The sequence below is a fragment of the Odocoileus virginianus genome, chromosome 32 (assembly GCF_023699985.2).
Source record: "Odocoileus virginianus isolate 20LAN1187 ecotype Illinois chromosome 32, Ovbor_1.2, whole genome shotgun sequence".
NCBI lineage: Eukaryota > Metazoa > Chordata > Mammalia > Artiodactyla > Cervidae > Odocoileus > Odocoileus virginianus.
In genome coordinates, this window is record NC_069705.1 from 19,781,711 (window position 1) to 19,807,069 (window position 25,359).

The 25,359-nt window shown below is 44.4% G+C and overlaps 1 long non-coding RNA gene across 7 annotated transcripts in view; it reads right to left on the minus strand.

Annotated features, from left to right (window-relative positions):
• The window catches only part of LOC110152170 (uncharacterized), a 212,334-nt gene that overhangs the window by 184,060 nt on the left and 2,915 nt on the right, over positions 1-25,359 (minus strand). For all 7 annotated transcript variants that reach the window (XR_011485138.1, XR_011485133.1, XR_011485137.1 and 4 more), the window contains exons 2-3: positions 22,876-23,138; positions 21,111-21,228 (exon numbers count right to left, since the gene is read on the minus strand). This is a non-coding gene — a long non-coding RNA (uncharacterized lncRNA). The remainder of the gene's footprint in view (positions 1-21,110; positions 21,229-22,875; positions 23,139-25,359) is intronic.

Genomic DNA, 25,359 nt, shown 5'->3' on the forward strand with positions numbered 1-25,359 from the left:
AAGCACTGCTTCCTTGGGTCTGATGTCAGCCTTCCTTCGGAACTTGATCTGGAGCCCTGGGGCTTTGCCACTGTAATTGGTGGACTGAGTAAATGCAGACGGACCAGGTGGGTAGCGTGGGCGCCAGAGCACAGGTGGCCACCGGCCCCACCTGCATCTGCCACCAGCTGAAGTTTCCCCCAGAGTCATCTGCAGGCCCTCCAGATCCCACCTGTTTGCTACTGTCCAGGATGCAGGCTCCCGGGGCCCTGAGCACCGACTTTATATTGCAAAATGAGCGTCCTTACTGAGCAGGCCCATGCAGCCTCCGTCACCTCCTCCCCTCTCATCCCTAACATTTTGCCCAAGCCTGTCTCCTTTTCCTGTTCCTTTCTGCCCTCTCCTCCAACTCTTACTCTGTCTCCAAAATGAAAATTCCTCTCTGGTCTGCTCTGGAACACTCCCAGTTTTTGTCATGCATGTTTTTGCTGGATCTTGGTTAAGGGTTCGGCAAGAAGGAAAAACTTTTCAGTGGCAAAGGCATAATTCTCCAACAAAAGCAATTTCCCTCTGTCTCTTTGGTTGTTAACCTGCAAAGAGATGTCCATTCCCTGGCAGAGTGAGATAAAGCCCCACATGGTTTCCCTTCTGTTCCCCTTGACTGGGTTTCACTTCAATCAGGGTCCAGGGTTTGCTGAAGTTCAGTCCTGTCCATAAGAAGGCAGGAATTACATGATTGTTCATCAAAGTGCTTTGAAGTCAAGTGGAATTTTCCTAAACTTCCAAGTGCGTTCCACTGACATCGTCCACTCTGATTGATGAACGAGAAGAGTATGTAGGACAGTGGAGAGTCCAAGGGTAATTCACAAGCTCATAAATTTTATCACCTGACATTTCTGAGTGCTGTGTTAGACATTTTCATGAATGAAAGAATTCATTTAATCTTCTCTCTACCCCAGGAGTTAGGAATTGTTAGAATTAGGTACCACTCTGATTTTATTGATGAGGATATTGAAACACAAAGGGATTAAGCAATTTGAATAGGAGACCAACCCTAGGAAGCAGCATTGTCAGGTTTAGAAGCCAAGCAGAATATCCTCAGAGTCAGGACTTGTGGCCTCTGTACTAAACTGGGCTCTAAAATAGCCTTTTCCAAGCTCAATAGTTGGGTCTTGGGGTTCCTGGTCACCCTGGGGACTATCAGGGGTTGGAAGGTACCTAGATCAGGGTTCATTTAGTTTCTCAGTCTCCACCCCTCTTCTCACCCCACCTGCCTTCCTTCTGCTTTTCTTTGTTATATACAGTGGACTGGAAGTCTTAACTTGAAAGGAGGGGTCTGAAAGGAGAACGTAACTCACCAGGCTGAGTCCCATTGGTCTGGGGCAATTGGTTGGTGTCCAGCACCTGGCAGGAGATCTAGCTTGTGGCAACTGCCTAACAACTGTTTGTTGAATGAGCAAATGATGCTTCCCACTCCCTCTTTCCTCTTTGAAGATGAGGAAATGAGCACAGGGAAGGGAACTGTGTGACCCAGTTCTCCAGGACCACAAGCCTGGCCTGGGAGTGACACTGACTTTGCCACTCATGGGGGAACTCAGAGTTCTTGAGGGTTGAAAACTGAAAACTCTGTTTTCTGAAAACCCTAAGAGTTGGACTATACAATTTCAGTTTCTACTGCAGATCTATGAGTCAACAGTAAGGATGCCAAAACTGGAAGCCAGTCATGCATCAGAAATGTCAATCACATCTCTTATCTTTGGCCAGGGAATCCTCCTCCCTCCATAGGGAGTGCACCTGGCATGTTGCTCCCTGTTATCCCTGGGAGCTCCTCTGGGGAAAAATTAATACCAAACCTGTCAAGGAAAGACACAGATGTGTATAAAGTGTGATTTTTTAATATGTGGATCAGGATGCTGCCGAAGAATGGGACCCTTAAGAAGGTTTTATCCACAGAAATTATGTCAAAGAAAGAATGACAGAGGTCAGAAAGTGACAAAGCACCTGCAGAAAGCTGCCCCTGCCCCTTGGTCAGAGGCAGTAACAAATGCAGAGACATCCCTGGTCCAATCATATCCCTCAGGCTGATTCATAGTCATTAAAAGTCAAATATATCAACATGACCAGCAAGAGTGATAAGCAGCCCCTTTCAGAGGCATTAGGCTTCCCTTGTAGCTCAGTTGGTAAAGGATCTGCCTGCAGTGCAGGAGTCCACCTGCAATGCAGGAAACCCATGTCTCAGAGGCATCGAGACCCAGGTTGAACCAGGTTTCAATGGTTGGACTGGGGATGTCTCTGCATTTGTTATTGCCTCTAACCTGGGGCATCTTTCTGCAGCTGCTTTGTCACTTTCTGACCTCTGTCATTCTTTCTTTGACATAATCTCTGGGGATAAATGTTCTTAAGGGTCCCATTCTTAGGCAGCATCCTTGATCCACGTATGCTTGAAAAAAATCACTGTTGATACACATCTGTAGCTTTCCTTGAGAGGTTTAGTATTAATTTTTCCCCAGGGATAACAGGTAGCAACATGCCAGGTATACTCCCTGTGGAGGGAGGAGGAGACCCGGGTCCCAAGGGCATTGAGATCATTTTTTAAATTATTTCTTTTACAGTATAATTTAAAGCAGAATTCTTCCTGTTTTTCTTCTGCCTGACACTGTGGTTGCTGTAACAAATTACCCCAAGGTGGGTGGCTTAAAACACAGAAATTTACTCTCTGCAAGTTCCAGAGGCCAAAAGTCCCAAATCAGTGTCACTGGGGCGAGATCAAGGCACCCGCAGGGCTACGCTCCCTCAGGAGGCTCTGGGGAGGATGGGCTCCTTGCCTCTCCAGTTCCTGGGGTTCACTGGCAGTCCTTGGCTTGTGGTTACAGCTCTCTCCTCTCTGCCTCCATGATCATACTGCCTCCTAATCCTCTATGTGTCAAATCTCCCTCTGCCTCCCTTGTAGATGAATGCTTATGATTGCATTGAGCCCACCCAGATAATCCACGATAGTATCATCTCAAGATTCTTAGTTTAACCATGTCTTTTGGCATGTAAGGTAATATTCTCAGGCTGTGGGGCTCAGGACTTGATATCTTTGGGGGACATTTTTCAGCTCTGACAGCTTCCATGGGCCAAGAACAAACCAGTAGGTGTCAGGCCAATGTAGGACTCAGAAAGCATCCAAAAAAGGTGAATAGCATCACCCACCTCGATATCCAGAGACAGATGCTGTAGAGACCAGAGAGATGCTGTAGACCCCAGAGAGGCGGGTGCTGCAGACACTGCCCGCTGCCTCCCACCCCGGCGGAGGAGAAAGGACCTTCCCACCTTCAAGGCCCTGGAAGGTGCTGCCAGAATAGAATGGAGCGTGGTGACAGAGTTTTTAATGTGACTGCATCCACCTGGAGTGTGTGCGGAACACAGACACTGGCCCCTTATACCTGCCTGGGAAACCTTAGGGCAGAAGTTGTGACTACAGGCTTGGACGGGAAGAACTGAGGGAAAAGGAAGTGGGTCTGGGTTGAGTGGGGAAGTGCTGCTCACAGGCCATGAAAGATCCCCTTTCCACCATAGGGCATCCTGGAGGAGCACGGCCATTCCACAGAAGGATCGCCATGCAGACATCCCAAGACCGGAGGAGGAGTCATCATAGGGACCATCCAGTGGAACAGCTCTGTCCTCACCATGTTGTCCAGTCAGAAAGGGCCTCCATGAGAGAGAAACAGTCCTAAGATCATGTCTGATCCACTGTCTGACTACACCTGGGCCAGTAAAGAAAGACCTCTGGTCTCTCCCCACACCTCCCTGTCAACTCTAGCTTCAGAGAAGCCAGGAGCAGTGCCAGGAAGAAGAAATGAGAGGAAAAATCCCAATGTCAGATCTTGAACCCAAACCAGACAAAGAAGGAGAAAAGCTTTAACTTTGGGTGAAGTTTTGAGTTTTGATGTGTACATTCAATTGTTGAAATGCTTAATTTCTGAAATGAGACTTATCTTGAGATCTGGAGGACCCAGAGACATTTTACTATTAGCACTGACAAGATCAGTGAACCTGCCTGAGTTTTTCCCCAAGTGATAAGGATGAACTTGCCTACAGAATTACAGAAGGGATTCAAACACACCAGAAAAAGATAAAATAATGCAGCTTTCTGTTTGCACCTTATGAAGCCTAGCCCACTCATCATAATATTTAGATTTCTTTTTATTAATACCATTTAGTCCACTTTTATTTTTTAGGCCAGACAGCTGGATTTTGCCAGTGATCCTTAGCTTCAGGAGAAGGCCAGCGTAGGCAAGTGCATTAGCTGGGGCTGCGCAAGTCTTCCTGTTTTCATAGATCAACCGGCACATATTGCCTTCACAATGTATGTCTTCAGCCATGGATCACAAGGATTGCTGGGTCAGTGGGGAATCCCCGCATTTCCACAATTAGCTGAGCCATTGACCTCACCACTTAAAGTGCTATAGTTCATTTGGCTTCCAAACGTCATCTGGAGGGCCAATTTCAGTTTCGGTACAGTATCCTTCTTCAGCCTGGGAACAAATTCACTGTTTGACTCATTCTTCCGGTGCCTGGGAAGCCCCATGCCTTTTTAGCATCCTTTGTAGCTCTTCCAAATGTGGTCATCTCTGCATTTATCTACTCCTAAATAACAAGCAGCCTGAGCAGTTGGAGCAGATAAAGAAAGGCAAGCATGGAATAAAAGAGTTCTATAACCTGCTTCCCTCTCCTATTTCTCTTCTTTGTAGACTCAGGCAATGAACCTGAAATTTGAGTCAAGGTGATAAACGGAATCATGTTTTCCCAGGATCATTGGTGGGGCCTGAGAGCATCATCCTTCCTAATGGCAGATGGTCTCCTCAATATAGGCCAGGATACAATATGCAAATGCGGAAATGGCATTGGATAGAAGCCAGAAGGCCTGCAGTGTGATCCTGGCACAGTCCCTTACTGTTTCCACGTCATCCTTTATCTGTGCTATGGGCATGTGATAGCCTCATGACCTGTCTGATTAGGTTGAGAAAAACAAAAATCGTGAAAGTGCTAAGACATTACTCAGGAGCATGAAGATAGCTGATTGTCTATCATTCAGTGGAGCTGGTGATTAAGGGCTCTGGCCCCTCCGTCAATATGATGGTTGAACACACTCATCTAACTCTACTCCTGTCCGTATCCTCAGCAAAACGAGAATTCGGCATAAGGTTACTAGCACAAGTGATGAGGCAGAAACTAGTATAACAAATACATGCGCAGACATCTGTGGGTGTATGTGCACATGGTCAATGTTTATTAAAAGCGGAGGACAGATGATAACTGGGTCAGGTTTTCTGGGCAGAATCACCCAAAGTCAGCAGTAGGGAATCTGAGAAACAACTCAGTTTGCATCCAGAACCTTCAAAAGCCTCAGGAATTGGTAGCACAGGCTCCTTTAGAAGTGAAGATATACAAGGGACAGAAAAGAAGGTAGTTGGTTAAAAGTCTATTTCCAAGGCAGTAATGTGTACAGACCTCCTCCCCAGCTAGGCACAGATGGATGGATGTCTCTTCTGGCCATGCTCCTTCCTAATAGACTGGAGTCTTATTCTCTAAAGAGGATCTACAGACCCCGGATGAGTTGTGTACTCAGGCCAGAGTACTTGGTTGAAAACAGAAGGAATAACTAAAATATCCCAGCCTCCCTCTCTGACTCTACTCCTAAATGCTGGCATCCAGTGTAACACTCTTCAGACATGAGACTAGAAGATTCTTCTCTGGGAGATATGCTCAGCCTGAGATTCAAATGCCCAAAGACGTACCATAGATGCCTTGTGCACATGGTTCCCAGTCTGATTTTTAGCTCCCTTTTAACACCTGGATACAAACAGCCAAGGATCATAGGTCATCTGTGCCGAGTCTCAGATATGAAAGGCAAGCTTCAGAACAGTCAAACAGAAAAAAGTGACATGAAGTAAACAGAAACTATGCAAGGACGTGAAAATTACTCCCTACCCTTGTCAAAAACAAATAGAAAACTGTCATTGTTACTCTCAGAGAGGTAGCAACAGAGATTACAACTTGGAACAAGAATAGAATTGTTTAAGAATGAAAAGATAACAATGTAGTAAGTGTACTACATGGTAGTTATGTAATCCAAATGAGGTAATCTGCTATTATATTATCAAAGTATGATGCAACTACACTAGGAGAAGTGAGAGGTGATGTGCAGCAAAATCTCTGCCTTCATCTTCCATGCGGGAAGGTAAAAGTTAATGCTTAACTGAACAAGCATAAGATCACATAGTGGTGGTGTTGTTTAGTTGCTCAGTTAGGTCCGACTCTCTTGCGACTCCATGGACTGTGTAGCCCACCAGGCTCCTCTGTTTATGGAATTCTCCAGGCAAGAATACTGGAGTGCATTACATTTCCTTCTCCAGGGGATCTTCTCGACCCAGGGACTGAACCTGCATCTCCGGCACTGCAGGCCGGTTTTTACCTCTGAGCCACCAGTGAACAATAATAACGAGAGACCCAGGCGTAAATATGAAAAGAAAAAGTAAAATAGCTGAAAGTGACAGCATTGCGAATGAGGAAGTAGGACAGGGGGTTGTGGTGCTAGGGGATTGATAAGCTGATATTTTTAGTAATGAGATTTGAGAACTATTTGATTCAAAACTATGTGTATTGAAGTTTTATAAAAATAAAAACCAAACTATAAAAAAATCTTAGGCTCTGGCATCAGATCACCTGGATTAGTAACTGGTTCTTATCACTGGTTCCCTGTAAGACAATGGGTAATCTATTCAAGCTCTTTGTACCTCAATTTATTTCCTCAAATGTTTAGAGCAGATTGGAGCAGTACCACCTGATACAACTATTGTTGGGATGAAATGAGGTAATGTGTGTGAAGCCATGTAGCATGGAATCTGGCATGTAGTATGTGTTCAATAAATGTTATCTACTATTGCTTCCATTATTGTTGCTTTCTCAGCCCTAGATATATGATTTAAGTTTGTCTGGGGCATAGCCAAGGTATACAGAATCATTCTGTGGGGAGGTAGTTCAACAGATGGCATCTTTAGAGCACTTAGTTTGAACCAATGTCAAAAACTTGTAGAAAACTCCATTTATTTCATCTTTAGCAACGTATAGGTCTCCCTCAAATCTCAAGGTTTAAAAATTTCCAATATAACTCAAACTAGCTTAAACAAAAAAAGGAAATGTGTAGGCTCAGGTGGCTGGGAAGAGTTTGGGGACAGAATGAAGGCAAGAGCAGAGGGAACCAGCACTTTGGAGACCTGCCCTGAAATTCACGTTACTCACAGTATTCCAGGATCCATTGGACATAGAGGATACAGCAATGAAAACAACAATAAAAGCCAGAGAGATAAATATATAGTGCGCAAAAATTAAAAGATAGCATCAGAGAATGGAGAATTGATCAGGAGCAGAGGCGGCTGAGGAGCTCTGAGGAGGAGAGGACAGAGGATGCAGGAAAACCACTGGCTTTCCTCAGAGTGAGGTGAAAATCCTTTAAGGGATTGAGCAGAGGAGTGACAGGCTATAATTAATGTTTCAAAACTGTGCAAGCAGACAGCCAAATGGAACGTGCTGTATGGAAAATGGACTGCATCAAAGCAGAGCAGGAGTACGAGGACAGGGAAAAGGTTACTGTCGTTTCCAGGGGAGACACACCGAGGTCGAACCTAAAGCCATCACGATGGAGATGAGACCTTGTCACATTAGCAGGATCAGGTTCTAGTGCAAAGGTGGGAGTGAGGGCTCTCCTGGTAACTCAGTGGTGAGGAATCCACCTGTAAATGTAGGAGATATGGGTTCCATCCCCGATCTGGGAAGATCCCGCATGCTTCGGAGCACTAAGCCTGTGCGCCACAACTCCTGAGCCTGTCCTCTAGAGCCTGGGAACTGCAACTATTGAGCCCACGTGCTGCAAAAACTACCAAAGCACACGTTTGTGAGCTGGTGTTCCACAGCAGGAGACGCTACTGCAATGAGAAACACCACAACTGGAGAGTAGCCCCCATTCGCCGCAACTAGAGAAAAGCAACAAAGACCCAGCACAGCCAAAAATAAATAAATTAATTAAATTATATATATCCAGTATATATATATGTGTATAAAAGTAAGGATGAAAGGACATGCTGATGGATCCCACCTGGGCTGCAAGATTCTAAAGAGTCATGTTTGATGCCTTGCTACCAGGGCTCTCTCCCTCCCCAGCCATCCTCACATGTCCATCCATCCATCTTCCATCTCTGCCTGTCTCTTGGCTTCACTCTAATTCTCCACGTGGCAGGTGATAACATGATGCCCAAGAGCCCCAAATCTACACCCTCCCACTTAGTGGCCATGGAAGCTACTTCATATTTACATATCAGACCTCAGCAAAGCCCTGTCTGAGTCATGGATCCAATTTTTGCACCAGTCACTGTTGTCAGGAAGGCAGCATACAATGATTGTCCAGGCCTGAGATATACACTTACCCAATCACCAGGGCAGCAGGGAGAATTACTAGAATTGAGGAGTTAGAAAAACTTTCCAGACAAACAAAAGCCAACTGTTACCACAGTCTAACCTCCCCCACCCCGGACTGCCAACTAAAACCCAAATTATACTTCGTTTGAGTTTTATCCAATTCCTATGGACCCTGAAGACTCTGCCTCCCCTAAACTCAGAGAAGCTGCCAATCTGGGACACCTACTACAAAATAAATATTTTTCTTTCAATATCAAATGGTAAGAACTCAAATTAAAAGTCACAATAATTTAAAATCTGGTCTCAGTATCTGATTTAGTTTATCTTTCAAAAGCAGGTGAATAGGGGAGGGGAAGAGAGAAAGTTCATCTTGAATTGTCAGAAAGATGTTTGATTCTACCCACACACACCCAGTTTAATTATTGAAAGAGATTTTCTTTCAAATGTTTTTGCAAAAAGCTGCCTGGATAAGTGTTTCCATTCGGTTCTCTGAGCATCCTGAGATGTTTTAGAACCAACTCAACTTGCATTTTTTTTCTCCCCCAGGCCTTTCTGCACCCTTGCTTGGCTAAGGATTCTTGGCCCCAAACCAGCTCCACCGCTAGCATTTGTGTGCTTTGGAAAAACTCTGCTGAAGAACTGAGGAAACAGTTCATTGCAGGATCTTGAAAAGTGAGTTTTACAGATGGCAGGGGGCCCTGCGTGCTGGCCACATTAACATCCAGGGACCTCGGAGCAGTCAGGGAACCTACCACGGCTACTGGGCTCATTCATCCTTTCTCGGGAACACCTGCTCCCACAGTCGCTGAGAAAGAACTGATCTATGTCAATGATTTTGCTTACCCCAAACAACCTTGGGCTGTTTACAGTAAATATCACACACTGGTGAGGTTTCCTTGATCTCTTTTTTCCCAGACACCCCTCCAGCTCCTCCTCGCCTGCTTTCATTCTTGTGCGTCTGCCACCTGGAAGCCGCAAACGCAGCCACTCTTGCTCTTCTGCATACCAGAGGCAACCATAATATTTACCATGGCCCTGAGAGCCTCTTGCTGTCCACACAGCTCACACTGCAGTGAGATCCAGAGAGAGCCAAGTGTGGAACAAGGGCTCTTTCCCAGAAAAGTGTTGAGCTCTGACCGAAACTCATTGTGTGATTCTGTATGGAAGCTCCCACCTTGGCCACCTGGGACACAGTATTGTTATTATTTAGTTGCTAAGTCATCTCTGACTCTGCAATCCCATGGACTGTAGCCCACCAGGCTCCTCTGTCCACGGGATTCTCCAGGCAAGAATACTGAAGTGGGTTGCCATTTCCTTCTCCAGGGGATAGTCCCAACCCAGGGATCAAATTCGTGTCTCCTGCATCACAGGCAGGTTCTTTATCATCTGAGCCACCAAGGACACAGCAAGCAGAGAACATATAGAAGTTTCCCCAAAATGGAAAGGCCTCCCCTCTAGGTATTCAAGGGAGAGATTGTTTTTTTGGAAGAGAGTTACAGAATAGATGAAACCATCTGGTTGAATCTGATTAATTGTCTTAAAAATAGATTTCATGTCCCCTGGGGAAAATGAAGACAATATGTTAGAGGACAGGAAGAAAATAATATAACTTTTATATATTTATTTATAAATATAATGTCTATGTAGGTTTTAAAATAAATCTATTAGTACAAAAGGCTAATAAGTCATTTTAAAATGAATGAATATGCTTAAATTGAAGCTACATGCTCCAAGTATGTAACATGCTCAAGCAAAAGAGTTCGGAAATGATTAAATGAGGAGACACTTAGGCTCTTTCCTCACACTGAAATTCTGTGGTTCTGTGGTCTTACGTCCTAGGACAAACTCCACCTCAGTAGACCCCGTGAAGGAGATGAAAGCAGACAACTGTTTGTCGAGGCAGCCAGATTCCAGTGGCCTTTCTGCTGCCTGAGACTCAGGGCTCATCTGCACTCTGGAAGGAGCGAGAGCCAAACCAGCTCTTGGGGAAAAGGTGAAGATTTCAGGCCCAGGGGACAATGGCCTTGCTGCTGCTCTGTGGTGCCATCTGGGGGCTCCCACTGTTGTGTGGGTTCAGCTCCACCAGACATGGACACCAGGCTTCTGGTCTTTAGAGAATGTGTCACCAACTGGCACCATCTTCTCCTAGTTCTGTTTAGGAGGTCTTCCATCCAATGCAGACTGTGTCATCTCAGCTTTAAACTGGAAAAGTCTATCTCTTGATCACCTGCTCCAATTCAAACCACTCTGTCATTTTTCATTTGGAGTTTAATATATGATTTTTAAAAATCTTTTTCTCTTTTCTTTAGTTCTTTCCCATTTGATTTTCCTCATGTACTCTTTCATGTCCCTTCTTTCCAGTATTCAGTTTCACCTTTATCTTCTCTTGTAAGGATCTGTGGCCAGTAGCAAAGTTAATATTTATTCCATGTGCTTTCAGTAAGAAACCAGTGATACATAACTGGTTGAGTGGAGTCCATAACACCTATTAATTGCCTACTCTGTTCATGAAGAAGCAGCCCCTTCTCCCTACACACATCCAGCTAACTGACGGCATCCTGCTTGCTGGGCTCTATCGTTAGATTGTTTCTTAAGTTCATTCTCTGTCTTTTAATCACAGTTTATGCATGACTATTCCTGGACTTTGAGAATTCAGACTTTGCACCAGGAATGCTGCCATTTTCTTATTCCCGGAAATTCACTGGAAATTTTCCAGCCGCCAAAAAGTTGAATCTAACTGAAACACAACTTTCTAGGAATACAATTTTCCTCTGTTTTCTTCTCCAACCAAAATATCGTTTAAAAAAGAAATCACCAAATTGAAAAAAAGAATGCAATTTACTAACTTTGATGACTAACTTCATCATCTGATCCCTCATTCACAGCCAGGAAAAATTACGTACTTTTTCTTTTCATCTTTTGTATCTGAATTCCACCTGGCTTTCTCTCTTTGTGTGTCTCTCTGTCACACACAAACACACACATATGTAGCTTGGATCATGGAGGTTTCATTCCCAGACCAGGAAAAACCTTTTGTGCCTGCAAGCATTCCTCTCTCAGCCTTATAATCAGGTCAGCTCTTTGCACCCACAGTTCCCTGTTAGCAGCTGCCCAGAAACAGACAGAACCTAAGAACTTCCCCCTATGCCCCACCTTTGCCAGAGTATTCCTGACCCCAGTCCCACTCCCACAATGATACACCTATCCCAACAACTTGTCCATGAAGAAAACCTTTCCCTTGAGGCAGGGCGAGCCCACACTATCATCTAACTTCCCTCTGGTTAATGCTATCATCCCAGTCTTAGACTTCCTTGATAGCTCAGTTGGTAAAGAATCCGCCTGCAATGCAGGAGACCCCAGTTCAGTTCCTAGGTCAGGAGGATCCCCTGGAGAAGGGATATGCTACCCACTCCAATATTCTTGGGTTTCCCTTGTGGCTCAGCTGGTAAAGAATCTGCCTGCAATGCGGGAGACCTGGGTTCAATCCCTGGGTTGGAAAGATCCCCTGGAGAAGGGAAAGGCTACCTACTCCTGTATTCTGGCCTGTTAAGTAAACACACTTTGTGAAAACAAGCACTCATTTGTGGGGCTTCCCTCATAGCTTAGTCGGTAAAGAATCTGCCTGCAATGCAGGAGACCCGGGTTTGATTCCTGGGTGGGGTAGATCCTCTGAAGAAGGAAATGGCAACCCACTCCAGTATTCTTGACTGGAGAATCCCATAGACAAGAGGAGCCTGGCAGGCTACAGTCCATGGGATCACAAGAGTCGGACATGACTTAGCAACTAAACCACCACAGTCTTAGAAAACTGAAAACAGACCGAAAGGCACATATCCAAGTTCTAAGATCCTCAGCTACCTGAAAACTAGGAGAACCTGGGTGATCCACTGAGTCTGAGAGTCAAAGTGAAATTGAGCAAACCTGCATATCCCCTGGATCTTTTTCCTTCTTTCTGTCTGATTTGTCTGCTCTCCTATTTCTCTACTTCTATATAAGGTCATCACAAGGATGGACAAGGCAATGTTTGTGAAATGCCTTAAATTTCTACAATGGAGGTTTACAAATTCAAAACAGTATTGCTTTCGGCGATGCTATTTTTAGTGTTGTGTGAAGACTGTTAACATATTTTTATAGATAAATAGAGTTCCTGGCTGGATGGTGGTGCTGGTGGCACAAAATGTGAATGTACTTAATGTACTTCATAGCGGTTAAGATGGTAAATTTTATGTTAAGAGTATTTGACCAAAATTTTAACAATAAATATATAAAGAGTCAACAACAACAACAAAATTTTTGCATTATTTGCCTGTTTAGAAAGCAGGATTCCTGATATCTACCTACTCTGTACCCTCTAATCTATGATGGAATCTCATGGAGCCTGGGAGGGCACTTGAAGATCAGTGGTCCATCACTGCTTTCTCGCACATTACAGATGAAAGATGAGACTCATTTGAATGAAATGATCAACTCTAATTAAGGTTCCTCCCTCCTACAGTGTTGCTAGGAACGTAAGTTGGTGTAGCCACTATGGAAAACAGTACAGAGGTACCTCAGAAAAATGAAAAACAGAATTACTATATGACCCAGCAATCCCACTCCTGAGCGTGTATCTGGACAAAACTATAAATCAGAAAGATACATGCACCCCTATGTCCATATAGCATTAATAACAATAGCCAAGATATGGAAACAAACAAACTAAATGTCCATTGACAGATGAATTGATAAAGAGGGTGTGTAACACATATATATAACAGAACACTACTTGGCCATAAAAAAGAACAAAATAATGCTATTTTCAGCAACATGGATGCAACTAGAGATTATCATATTAAGTGAAGAAAGTAAGAAAGAAAAATACAAATACCATATGATATCACTTATATGTGAAATCTAAAATATGATACAAATGAACTTATCTATGAAACAAAAATAGACTGACAGATACAGAGAACAGACTGTGGTTGTCAAGATGCAGGGGGTCAGGGGAGGGATGGAGTAGGAGATTGGGGTTAGCAGATATAAGCTTCTATAAGTAGAAAAGATAAACAACAAGGGACTCCTGTATAGCATAGGAAACTATATTCAATGTCCTGTGACAAACAATAATGGAACAGAATATATTAGAAAAAGGATGCATATATATGTATAACTGAATCACTTTGCTATACAGCAGTAATTAACACAACACTATAAATCAACTATAATAAAAAATATATGAATGAATAATTTAGGGTTCCTAATTTTAGGTCACATTTCATTTTCCAGGAGGAAAGTAGCACATCATTCTATGTATTATTAGTAGCAATAGCCGTAATATTAGTAGCAATTAATAATATCATAATAAAAAGCTGTAAGACCAATATCCTTCCCCACTCTTGCCTTTGCAGGCCCTGGAAGAAGGGCTACAGAAAGTGGAGCCCAGCGTGCACCTGCCTGGCCTCCTGTGGGTGACAGGCACACACAGGGCCACCGCTCCAGGGCCAACAGGCAAGGGGACACACAGTGGAGTGTGTCTGATTCCTGTCCTCCTCTCCCTCAGGTTTTAGGTTACCAGCTTTCAATCTAGTACCAACTCAGATAACTGAAAGCCAAGTGTCACCAGAGAGTAGATGGGACATTCAGTGAGTGGGTTATAAACTGTCGTCGGGGGCTCTCAGACAGACTGACATACCTCCCACTACCTTGGCTGAGTGGTGCCGCAGTAATTCAACCTGGACCTTTAGAAGATGCTCTCTCTGGAAACAGATCTGCTGAATATACGATGTGGCCGTCAAGCAGGGCAGAACCCCAGGAAAGGATGCACAATTCCATTAGTCTCAGAGACAATGTTAGAAAGTTAAGAGTGGGAGGAACAGTAGCCACCTGGTCAAACCCCTTATTTCACAGATAAGGATCTGAGGACAGAGGCACTGGGGATGGGGCTACAACCTGTCCAAGGCTGCCCGGCTGCTTAGCAGCATCTGGGAGAGGAGGCCAGACCATTTACCAGCCAGGGTCCCCTGCTCTCTCTGTCACCCTAGTCTCCCTGTGCCGGATAGGCAGAAGAGTAGGGGGAAAGCATGGGCTTTGGAGCCAGACCAACCATACATCTCATCTCTTTTTCAATGGCCGTAAGGCTTTGGGCAAGTCATACTCTTTCAACCTCAGTTTCCTCATCTATAAAATGGTCATAATAATTCTTGTTTTTCAAGGTTGACATGAAGGTTAATTTAAGGGATGTGTATGAAGTTCCAGCAGTTTTTGGCAGAACAAGTGCCCCCCACAAATAGTACCTATGATCTCATACTATTCTTTGGTCCACCATGGTTCTCTGGGCACAATGGGCCAGGGTTCCAAATGCACTGTGGGTCCTGCTTATTGGATGAGGGCAGGCACAGAGTGGGGGTTCCAAGGTAGAATGGAGGGGTGCACTGAAGGAGGACGGCCTGGCTAGTTGGGGTGCCATTAGATTGGAGTGACTCCATGGAGGTGGCTGGCAAATGCCCAGGACATTGTGTTCGCTAGGATTACCAGACACCCATGATGATAATTATATGGCATCCCCTCAAAGCAACAAGATCAGCAAAGAACAAAGCCCTTACACTTCCAGGCTTGAAAAGGGAGGGGCTTCTTCCCATTGGCTGGAGGGAATGGGGCAAATCAATTCAGATGTGCCCTCTAAACACACTGAAATGAGGGTCCACAGAACTCTCAGGGGTACCGCAAGGAATTATGAATGGTTTAGTTGTCTCCAGACATAGTAACAGAATATCCACTCAGGCCAGCGGTACTCACAGCGTGATCCTTGGCCCAGAAGCAGCAGCAGCCCTGGGGAACTTGTTAGAAATGCATATCTCCAGGCCCCACCCTGACCTACTGAATCCTCTGAAGATGAGCTCCAGGAGATTTTACCAATCCCTCCAGGCCATTCTTCAGCATGTACAATTTGGAAACTACTGGCTTGGGCCTTTTCTCCTGATTTCCTGACTGATGGCATCAGTTCAGTTCAGTTCAGTCGCTCAGTCGTGTCTGACTCTCTGCCATCCCATGAATAGCAGCACGCCAGGCCTCCCTGTCCATCACCAGCTCCCGGAGTTTACTCAGACTCATGCCCATCGAGTCGGTGATGCCATCCAGCCATCTCATCCTCTGTCGTCCCCTCTCCTCCTGCCCCCAATCCCTCCCAGCATCAGGGTCTTTTCCAATAAGTCAACTCTTCGCATGAGGTGGCCAAAGTACTGGAGTTTCAGCTTCAGCATCAGTCCTTCCAATGAACACCTAGGACGGATCTCCTTTAGGATGGACGAGTTGGATCTCCTTGCAGTCCAAGGGACTCTCAAGAGTCTTCTCCAACACCACAGTTCAAAAGCATCAATTTTTTGGCACTCAGCTTTCTTCACAGTCCAACTCTCACATCCATACATGACCACTGGAAAAACCACAGCCTTGACCAGACAGACCTTTGTTGACAAAGTAATGTCTCTTCTTTTTAATATACTATCTAGGTTGGTCATAACTTTCCTTCCAAGGAGTAAGCGTCTTTTAATTTCATGGCTGCAGTCACCATCTGCAGTGATTTTGGAGCCCAAAAAAATAGTCTGACACTGTTTCCACTGTCTCCCCATCTCTTTCCCATGAGGTGATGGGATCAGATGCCATGATCTTAGTTTTCTGAATGTTAAGCTTTAAGCCAACTTTTTCACTCTCCTCTTTCACTTTCATCAAGAGGCTTTTTAGTTCCTCTTCACTTTCTGCCATAAGGGTGGTGTCATCTGCATACCTGAGGTTATTGATATTTCTTCTGGCAATCTTGATTCCAGCTTATGCTTCTTCCAGCCCAGAATTTCTCATGATGTACTCTGCATATAAGTTAAATAAGCAGGGTGACAATATAAAGCCTTGACGTACTCCTTTTCCTATTTGGAACCAGTCTGTTGTTCCATGTCCAGTTCTAACTGTAGCTTCCTGACCTGCATACAGGTTTCTCAAGAGGCAGGTCAGGTGGTCTGGTATTCCTATCTCTTTCAGAATTTTCCGCAGTTTATTATGATCCACACAGTCGAAGGCTTTGGCGTAGTCAATAAAGCAGAAATAGATGTTTTTCTGGAACTCTCTTGCTTTTTTGATGATCCAGCGGATATTGGCAATTTGATCTCTGCTTCCTCTGCCTTTTCTAAAACCAGCTTGAACATCTGGAAGTTCACAGTTCACGTATTGCTGAAGCCTGCCTTGGAGAATTTTGAGCATTACTTTACTATCGTGTGAGATGAGTGCAATTGTGCAGTAGTTTGAGCATTCTTTTGGATTGCCTTTCTTAGGGATTGGAATGAAAACTGACCTTTTCCAGTCCTGTGGCCACTGCTGAGTTTTCCAAATTTGTTGGCATATTGAGTGCAACACTTTCACAGCATCATCTTTCAGGATTTGAGATAGCTCAACTAGAATTCCATCACATCCACTAGCTTTGTTCATAGTGATGCTTTCTAAGGCCCACTTGACTTCACATTCCAGGATGTCTGGCTCTAGGTGAGTGATCATACCATTGTGATTGCATAGTGGCTATCAATTTTGGTTACACAGATGTAGTCCAGTGCCAAGCCTACAACTCAGAGCATTTAAATCAGAATCTCTAGGACTGGACCCAGGGATCACGTATTTTAAGGATCCCCAGGTAATTTCAACATGCAGCCAAGCCTGAGACCCACTGATTTGGAGCAAGAATTTGAATGAAGCAGTAAGTCATTCATAGCATTTGTGCATGAGAGTATCAATCAACTTGGAATGCTGGGAGTTTCTACATTTTCCTTTGTTCAAAGCTTTTGTGTTGTTTTTCCCACAACTACTTCCTCAATTGTCCTCTGTAGGTTCTGCTGCCTCAAGAGAAGTTCTAAACACACTTGTCCCTCATACCCATTCATCTACTGCTACCGCCATACAGTTGTTAACGTTGCTGAAATCACTGACTAAAGGTAAGACCCAAGAAAAAGCCCCATTCATTCCAGGTTCTTAGGATCCAAAATCAGTTTGCAAATTAAAGACAATTATGTTTCTGTCATATGTGTGTTTCTTCTCTGTTGTTGGGAATTGTCTAGAGTATTCTTGGTGTGTTTATTCATTTTATTCAGCTTTTGGTTCAGATCAGCACCAAAGCAGGTCCCATCTGGTTTATGTTTTGTTTGGCCTTTGAAACATGCAAGCATCTCACCTGCTACTTAACATTGGAGACAGCATGGTGTTTCTTCAGCTAGGCAAGGGTGGAGAGGAAAAAAGAATCTATTCTTTCCCCCAGTATCCTGCAAACTGTACTGCAAGAAAGCTGGTGAGTAACCTTAAATGACACTTTCAGGTTCTAATAAAAAATACTATGTTTTAAAATGAGGCAATAAGACAGTTTATCTAAGATGTCATCATAAAGCCTGGGCTTACACTTTTAGCTTCAGATCAATTACTTGGAAGTTTTAGAAATCTTCAGGAAGCCCAATTTAGAAACGTGTTCAGTTCATGGAGTTAACACTCTTTAGTCTGCCAATACAAATCAAATGTTCCTTCTCAGGGGGGTTCCCTAGGGTGACCACTCCAGGAATTCTGAAACTACTCTATTTTAAAGAGAAATGAATATTTAATATTTTTTTTTCATGTTTCTCTGCACACAGTAGGCCGACCAAATATCCCGATCACTCTGGAACTTTCCCATTTTGGTATAAAAACTCTCATGGTCATGTTTCATCCTGGGCAATTAGGACAGTTGGTCACCCTGTATCCTGCCCATATCTCCTTGCTCATCAATTTCTTTGCAAAACCTCCCCTTCTGTGTGACTCATGTACCACCTCATCTCAAACCATCAGTACTTGTGCTTGGAACACACACAATCACACCCAGTTCCTTCCTCACAATAGGAATGCAAATACATTCATTTATTTTTCTCAAATTTCTACTTCCCATTTTTCTCATGGCCCCATCACCACTCTCTCTCTCCACAGGGATGATTCCAAAAACATCTTGTTCTTTCTAATCAAACTGCCAGAACAAATGTGGAGAAGAAAGGAAGGTGATTCCTGTGTTTCAGAGCTGAAACTAGATGAAAGAGTGCTGCATAAAAGTTAATGAGTGCCTTTTTATTCAATAGCATAAATCTTTATTGCATCTCCCTTAGGTGCCGGATACTGTGCTGCACGACATCCACAGTAAGCCAAGTCCCTGACAGCAAACTAGTAGGCGAGACAAACCTGCTCTCTTCACTCAGTAAGGCTCCCTGGCATCCTAGATTTCCTTGTTCCTTGACTTTCCATTGAACCAGGCAAATGCATCTTTGGTTTTTGCCATTCCTTATCTTGCGCTGCTGGTGAAAATTGACTGAATACAGTACACTGCCAAATTATTCTTCCTAATCTCAGTGATACCCTAAAATAATTATAGTAAACTCAATTAATTTCTTATAGTGGTTCTAAATTCTGTCCACACTGAAGTGACTTCACCCACCAGTCAAGTAGCACATTACCTTGCTGGCTTCAATATCCTGGGATGGAGTTCTACCTAGCATTCACCTCCTACCTTAAATTCTTCCAAGCTCATTGTGGTCTTTTTCTCTTGCCCTGCTGTCTTAAATAAAGAAATCCAGTTTTTTCTCTCTGAGACTTCTTCTTTTACCCTCTCCGCCTTCCTCTTTTAATGTGCTTTTTCTGTGTGTACCCATCTGATGTATTTTTTCTGCCCTTTGATTTCTCTTCAACCTGTTCAATTCAGTTCAGTTCAGTCGCTCAGTCATGTCTGACTCCTTGCAAACCCATGAATCGCAGCATGCCAGGCCTCCCTGTCCATCACCAACTCCCGGAGTTTACTCAAACTCATGTCCATCGAGTCAGTGATGCCATCCAGCCATCCCATCCTCTATTGTCCCTTTCTCCTCCTGCCCCCAACCCCTCCCAGCCTGTAAATGTGTTTAAATCACAATTACTCTTAAGAAAAAAGGGGGTGATCTGACTACACTAAAACTATGGAATTCCCATACCTTTCCCTCTTCTGACCTCCCCCATCCATTTATCCCACCCATTTCTCAATCCTGTGCTCCTACTAAGCTGAAGTTTCTCTCAGGTGGTACCAATAAGCTCCCTACAGCCTGTGATGCCTCTTCTGAGCTTTCATCCATCCAAGCCTCTTGGCATCATGTGAGGGTGTTGCTAGGCTTATCCTCTTCAACATCTCTCCTGTCCTCTCACTGGACCACACCACCTCCCATCATCTGCTCCTTCTCCCGCGCCTCTCTCAGTCCTGCTCTGGACCATTCGGACTTCCCTGGGGGCTCAGACAGTAAAGCGTCTGCCTACAATGTGGGAGACCCGGGTTCAATCCCTGGGTTGGGAAGATCCTCTGGAGAAGGAAATGGCAACCCACTCCAGTACTCTTGCCTGGAAAATCCCATGGATGGAGGAGCATGGTAGGCTACAGTCCATGGGGTCACAAAGAGTCAGACACAACTGAGCAACTTCACGCACTCACTCACTGGACCCATTCAGGGTCATGGGCTCCAGTTTCAGCTCCATTCTGACCCACCTCTGAACTCTTTCCTGAGCTTTCTATCCTTATTTCCAAACACCTAATGGGTAGCTCCATGTGGCAAAATTCAAAGATCTTCAAACCTAATACATCCAAAATTAAGTTCATGACCATCCCTCAAACCTGTCTGCCTGCATTTTCTTAGTCCCTGAGTCCATACTACTAGAAACACCTGCATCAATCTTCACTTTTTTTCTAGTCCAAACTTCCAAGCACCTGCTAAATAACACCAAGTTGTGTTCATCATCAGAACTTTTTATTACAAATGGCGGAATCCCAACTCAAATTAAACAAGAAAAAGAAACATATTAGCTCATGGAACCAAACCATAAAAAAGGATGGATTTGTGTGAATTGTACCAGATTTCTCTCTCCACCTTTCACCTCAGCTTTTGTTTTATTTGCCCCCATTCTTCCAGGTCCCTTCATGTGGAGGGGGCCATGGCTACTAGCAGCGCCAAAGGCACACCCTGTTAACAATAATGAGAAGAGACACTTAACCTGTATCAGGCACAATTCTAGGCACTTCAGAGCCTGTGAGGCAAAAAGAAAGAGAGAACATGCTCTCCACTTCAAATGTAGAAAATCCATAGACAAGCTCTAAATTGAGCCAGCTTGGGTCACGTATCCACCTGCTGAAACAATCACTGGGTCTAGAACCATGAAGTAGAGTAACTTCAGGGTTTGGACCATCCACCAGCCCCTTAGCTTGAGTGATTCAAGTAGGAGGAAGTCTGATGAACCACAGCAGGTGGGAAAACATGCAGGGTTAGACTTCAAGGCAAGAAATGGAAATGCAGAAACTCTACAGTGCTGATTCAAGTTCATGGGTCTTTGTATCACCTTTTGAAAACTGAGGAACCCATCAGGAATTGTATCTGAATAGACGTTCTCGCCCACAAAAAAATGTACAGAAGAAAACCATGACATTCCTCAAAAGACAGTTTTAACAATACATTAAAAACATAAATAAAGGGTCATCAGAGATCAAAAATGTATGCCAAGAGTTCCTAGCCTCTGAAAAGATAGAATATCTTTAAAAAAAAAAAAAAACTCTCAAACTTCTCAATAATAGTGGTTGTAATGATAAAAAGCATGATGATGAGACAGAATGGCATGCCTTTGTATAATGTTACCTGTTCAGCCTGCAGGTGCCGTTTCATCTCTTGCGCTGACTTTGAGGTCCCAGGGAGGTCTGTGGTCATGGGTGACATTTAGCTGTTTTTTCTCAAAGAACTTCAGAAAGAATTCTACCTGAAAAATTTCCAGAAAGAGCATTGAAATTGACCACTGAAATTGATGACTTCTTACAGGAGAATCTCCACAATGTATCTGTAATTTAACTTTTTAAGATAAATAGTTGGAAAATTTATCCTGAGGTAACTTGACATTCATCATTGTTTCAGACCCCAAACACTGCATCTATGGGCTGGCACTTACTGTCATGCACGGTAAACTCTATTTTTCTTCTATTTCTACACTTACAATTCCTCGGATTATTGATTTCTCATTCATCAGAAGATTTGTAAACATAATAAAGCCTAAATGGAGCACATATGAATATGAATTTGTGATGTGTATAAATTAAGTCTCCCACTGCAACATTCGGGGAAGATATTTCTCCCAAGAACCAATGACAGGTGTGTAATAAGATGCTATTTTCATTCCCCATCATCTAAGGTTTTGGATATAACTGGAAACATTCTTGGAAGCAGGGGGAGGGGATTGTCTGAGTCACTGTTGTGAAAGCCATTATTCTGCATCATGCTCAGTTGGAGTTGGGAATGAATTAGAACAAATGTTCAAGAATGTTCTGTTTCTACATGAAGCTATTTCATCTGTTATCTCTTTCTCCTGCACTTAAATGTGACCAAAAGATCTTCCAAAATGAAATGCAGTCTTGTATGAAATCAAATTGATTTCTCTTATTTGTAATCTACCAGAGGATATTTGTCCTAACTATTAGGGAGCAGCAGAGTTATTGTTTTTATTTAAAAAAAAGAAAAAGGAAAAAAACATTTGGCGTTGGTGTTAAAAAGAAAAAACTATACAGTGTGCTCTGTATTTGAAATTTCACGAATTGTTGATAAACTGGGTTTCTCCTGTAAAGAAAGACATGCAAAAGTCTGATTTTTCCACTTCAGTGTCCACTTTTACCATCCCCAGCACCCTTTGTTCAGTCAAATGTGTATCTGTGTTCAGATAAATGTGTAAATGTGTTCAGTCAAGGTGTCTAAGAAATGCCCCCCTCCATCCAGGATCAAACAAAATGCTTCTGGAATGGAACATCAGCAGAACTCCCTTTGTTCACCTTTTTCCCTCCATGTTTTTTTTATTGTTAGCAGTGACTGCAATTCAGAAAAAAGGTCACCTGCTTTCAAACAGAAATGAGGAAAGGCTAAGTCTGTGTGTGCTTTACACAAGTGTGTGTGTGTGTGCGCGCCCGCATGCTGGGATGGGATGGGGGACATTCAATGTGTTCCTGCACAGGAGTTATTTACTGTGTTGAATCAGTCTTCAGATGCTTATAAGATATTCAGCAGGCTGGAAGGAACCTCTCTAGAGGGTGCTAAGCCCCAGATGGACATGTTAGGGAGTAAGTGCTCAGTCACCTCTTCATAGGAAGGCTCGGGAGTCCCCAGGAAGGTGCTCGTGCTGAGAGGCTTGTAGGCTGGCAGAGCCAGCACTGACCATGCTGACCAGGCTGACCTGGCACTGACCAGGCCAGGAGAACCATGACACCTTAACTGTGAAAAATCAGGGCACCTGACATTGCCTTCAGGAGCCTCCGTGTTTTAATCTATAAAATGAAAAGCTTGAACTAAGTCAGGGATCTTCCACTCTGGCCACACAGGAGCCTCATTTGATTTTCTTGTTTTTAATAATGATAAAGGGCCTTACCCCAGACAACTTGAATTAAACCTTCAAGGATGGAACCCAGACATGATTATTTTAAGCTCCCAGGTGCGTCTAGGCACAGCCAGGGTGGTGGCTGGGTGGTCACCAAAGTCTCTCCAGTGCAGGCTCTACAGGACTTGCTCCGGTCAGATCGAGTGTCTGTTGGGTCAGCTCTCTCTCCTCAGCAGGCTACACTGCCCAGTCGTTGTCTGTCCGATGGAACTTTCCATATTTATAAGACACCAGGGCCAAAGCTCCTAGAGGATCTGTGAAAACAGTCAATGTCATTAATTTTACTAACCCACCTAAAGAGTGAGGAGTTGGAGGGAGGGGGGGAAGGATGCATTGTTTAAGGGGAATCATTGTGGTTCCTAGGAAAACTGCAGGACAGCACTGAAGCTGCAGGGAACTCTGCATGGCGAGCTCATTTCCCTGTTCACCTCCAGCTACGACATCTCTTCTGCAGCCCAGCACTGTGCTGCAGAGATAAACTAATTTAATCAGTAGCAAGAGCTGCATTTTGATCTTGCAATCAAGTCACATAATTTCCTTTTCCAGGACAGCCCCTCACTTTTCTCTGTTCTGTTCTCTTGCCTCTCAGAGTTTTCTTTCCCACTGGCTCCCATTTAACCCATCCATCCCCGCTTCCCATCCTCCAAAGATCTGCCCACTGCCTTGTGCAGCCCCCTACCCCAACCCTCCACATAATGTGTTTTTTTAGTCATTTCCCACTCACCCTACTTTGTATGCTCTGGCCCTCCTTTCCCACTTCCCCATTTCCCAGCCAAGATTGCTGGGCCACCGGTGGCTATGAGGATGTGAAAATCTGAGCCACAGGCATGAATAATGAATTGGGAGCGGCAGACTGAAGCCAGTCGGAACTGAGAACACTATTTCTGAAATGCAGCCAAATGACTTAGCAAGAGGCGATGTGGAGTTATTGCAATCCCTGGAAGTCCTGGACACAATGGTAATTATGAAAACGCAGTTTTGACAAAGTACGAGTCTGATGGAAGTTCCAAGGCTGATGGAAGTGTCATACCCTGCTTTGGGCTGAAGTGAGAGCTGTGAAAGGTATGGCAACACTTGCTGACCCCATTGGACTGAGGGACTAGTGCAATCACTGGCAGGATGGCCTGCTTCCTCATTCCAAGAATAGCATCACTACCCTGAGTCCAGTGCAGCTGGACAGGATGGCGAGAGGGGCTGGTGCTGGAAACTCCATCTGGCTGTAAGGTCAGGGAAGTGGAGAAATCTGGAACTTGAGGTTGCCAGGATGGGTATAGGCAGAGTCGTCTGCTGCTCTTCTAACTCATTAGAAACCAGCCTAAGTACCAGCCCTCAGCTCTCCTATGTCTGATCCTCTACTGTTTCCATTTAGTCAGAAACCTCCTTTGGACCTTCTCTTTACAAGCAAGACTTGATGGATGGGTCTATGGAGTCTGTGATTCAATCTGGGGACTTGCTGGAACTGGTTAGTGAATTAGGGCCTCCAGACAATCTTCATTAACATTCTGGCCACCCCTCGAGTCCTTTCCCATTTGCCCTCCAAATGCTGCCAGACATCTTTGTGAAATATAAACCTGGTTATTGGACTATCTGCCTAGAAACCTGTTAGCGGCTACTCATGGGCTCCAGAGTGGAAGCTAAATTCCTGATCATAGCATCCAAGGCTGTCTGTGACTTGACCCAAACTTGCATCTCCCAACTCTTGTCTCCATATAGCCCAGAGCTGCTGCAGAGCTTTCTGCTTCGTGACCTTTGCTTCTCTTTACCTGCACGTCTATGCTCAGCCTGTGTCCCCAGCATCCCTGTCTCCTGCATCAACACCCATTTATCCTCCCAATACCCAATGTAGGAGCCCTGCTTGCTAGAATTCCTCTGGAGCTCTCTTATCAGAGGAACTCTCCTCCCCTTGTATTCCCATCTTATCTGCTGTTTACTACTTAATGAGGGAAGGATCTCTTTGTGAGCGGGAAACGTGTTACCCAGCTCAAAATCATTCTGCTCATCACATAACATGCCAGTAAATCAGGAGAGGAGTTGTTGGGGTGAGGGGAAAGCTAGCAGACCCATAAGACAGCAGACTAGTGTCTCAAAAACCCATCTTCCCTCAGTCCAAAATTCAGTTCCTTTTATACAGAGGAAGGGGAGGGGGAGTGGCCCAGTGTGATGCCAACCAGTGGCTGAAGCATGACTCCTAAGGGTTGCTTCTTGACAGCAGCTCCCAAAGGTCGCTAACTTAGAGGAGGGTCCCACTGCTGACCAATGGCTGAGCAGGACTGTTAACGGTCGCTCACTGACAGTTGCTCCCTGACGGTCTCTCACTAACGGTCTCTAACGGCCGCTTGCTTGGGGGAGGGGTCCACTGCCAGGGGGACCAATGGCTGAACTGGAACACTAACAGAGGCTCGCTAACAGCTATACACCTATCCTGCCCCTATTACAGAAGACATTCTGGAGGCAGAGATTCTGTCCCATTCACCC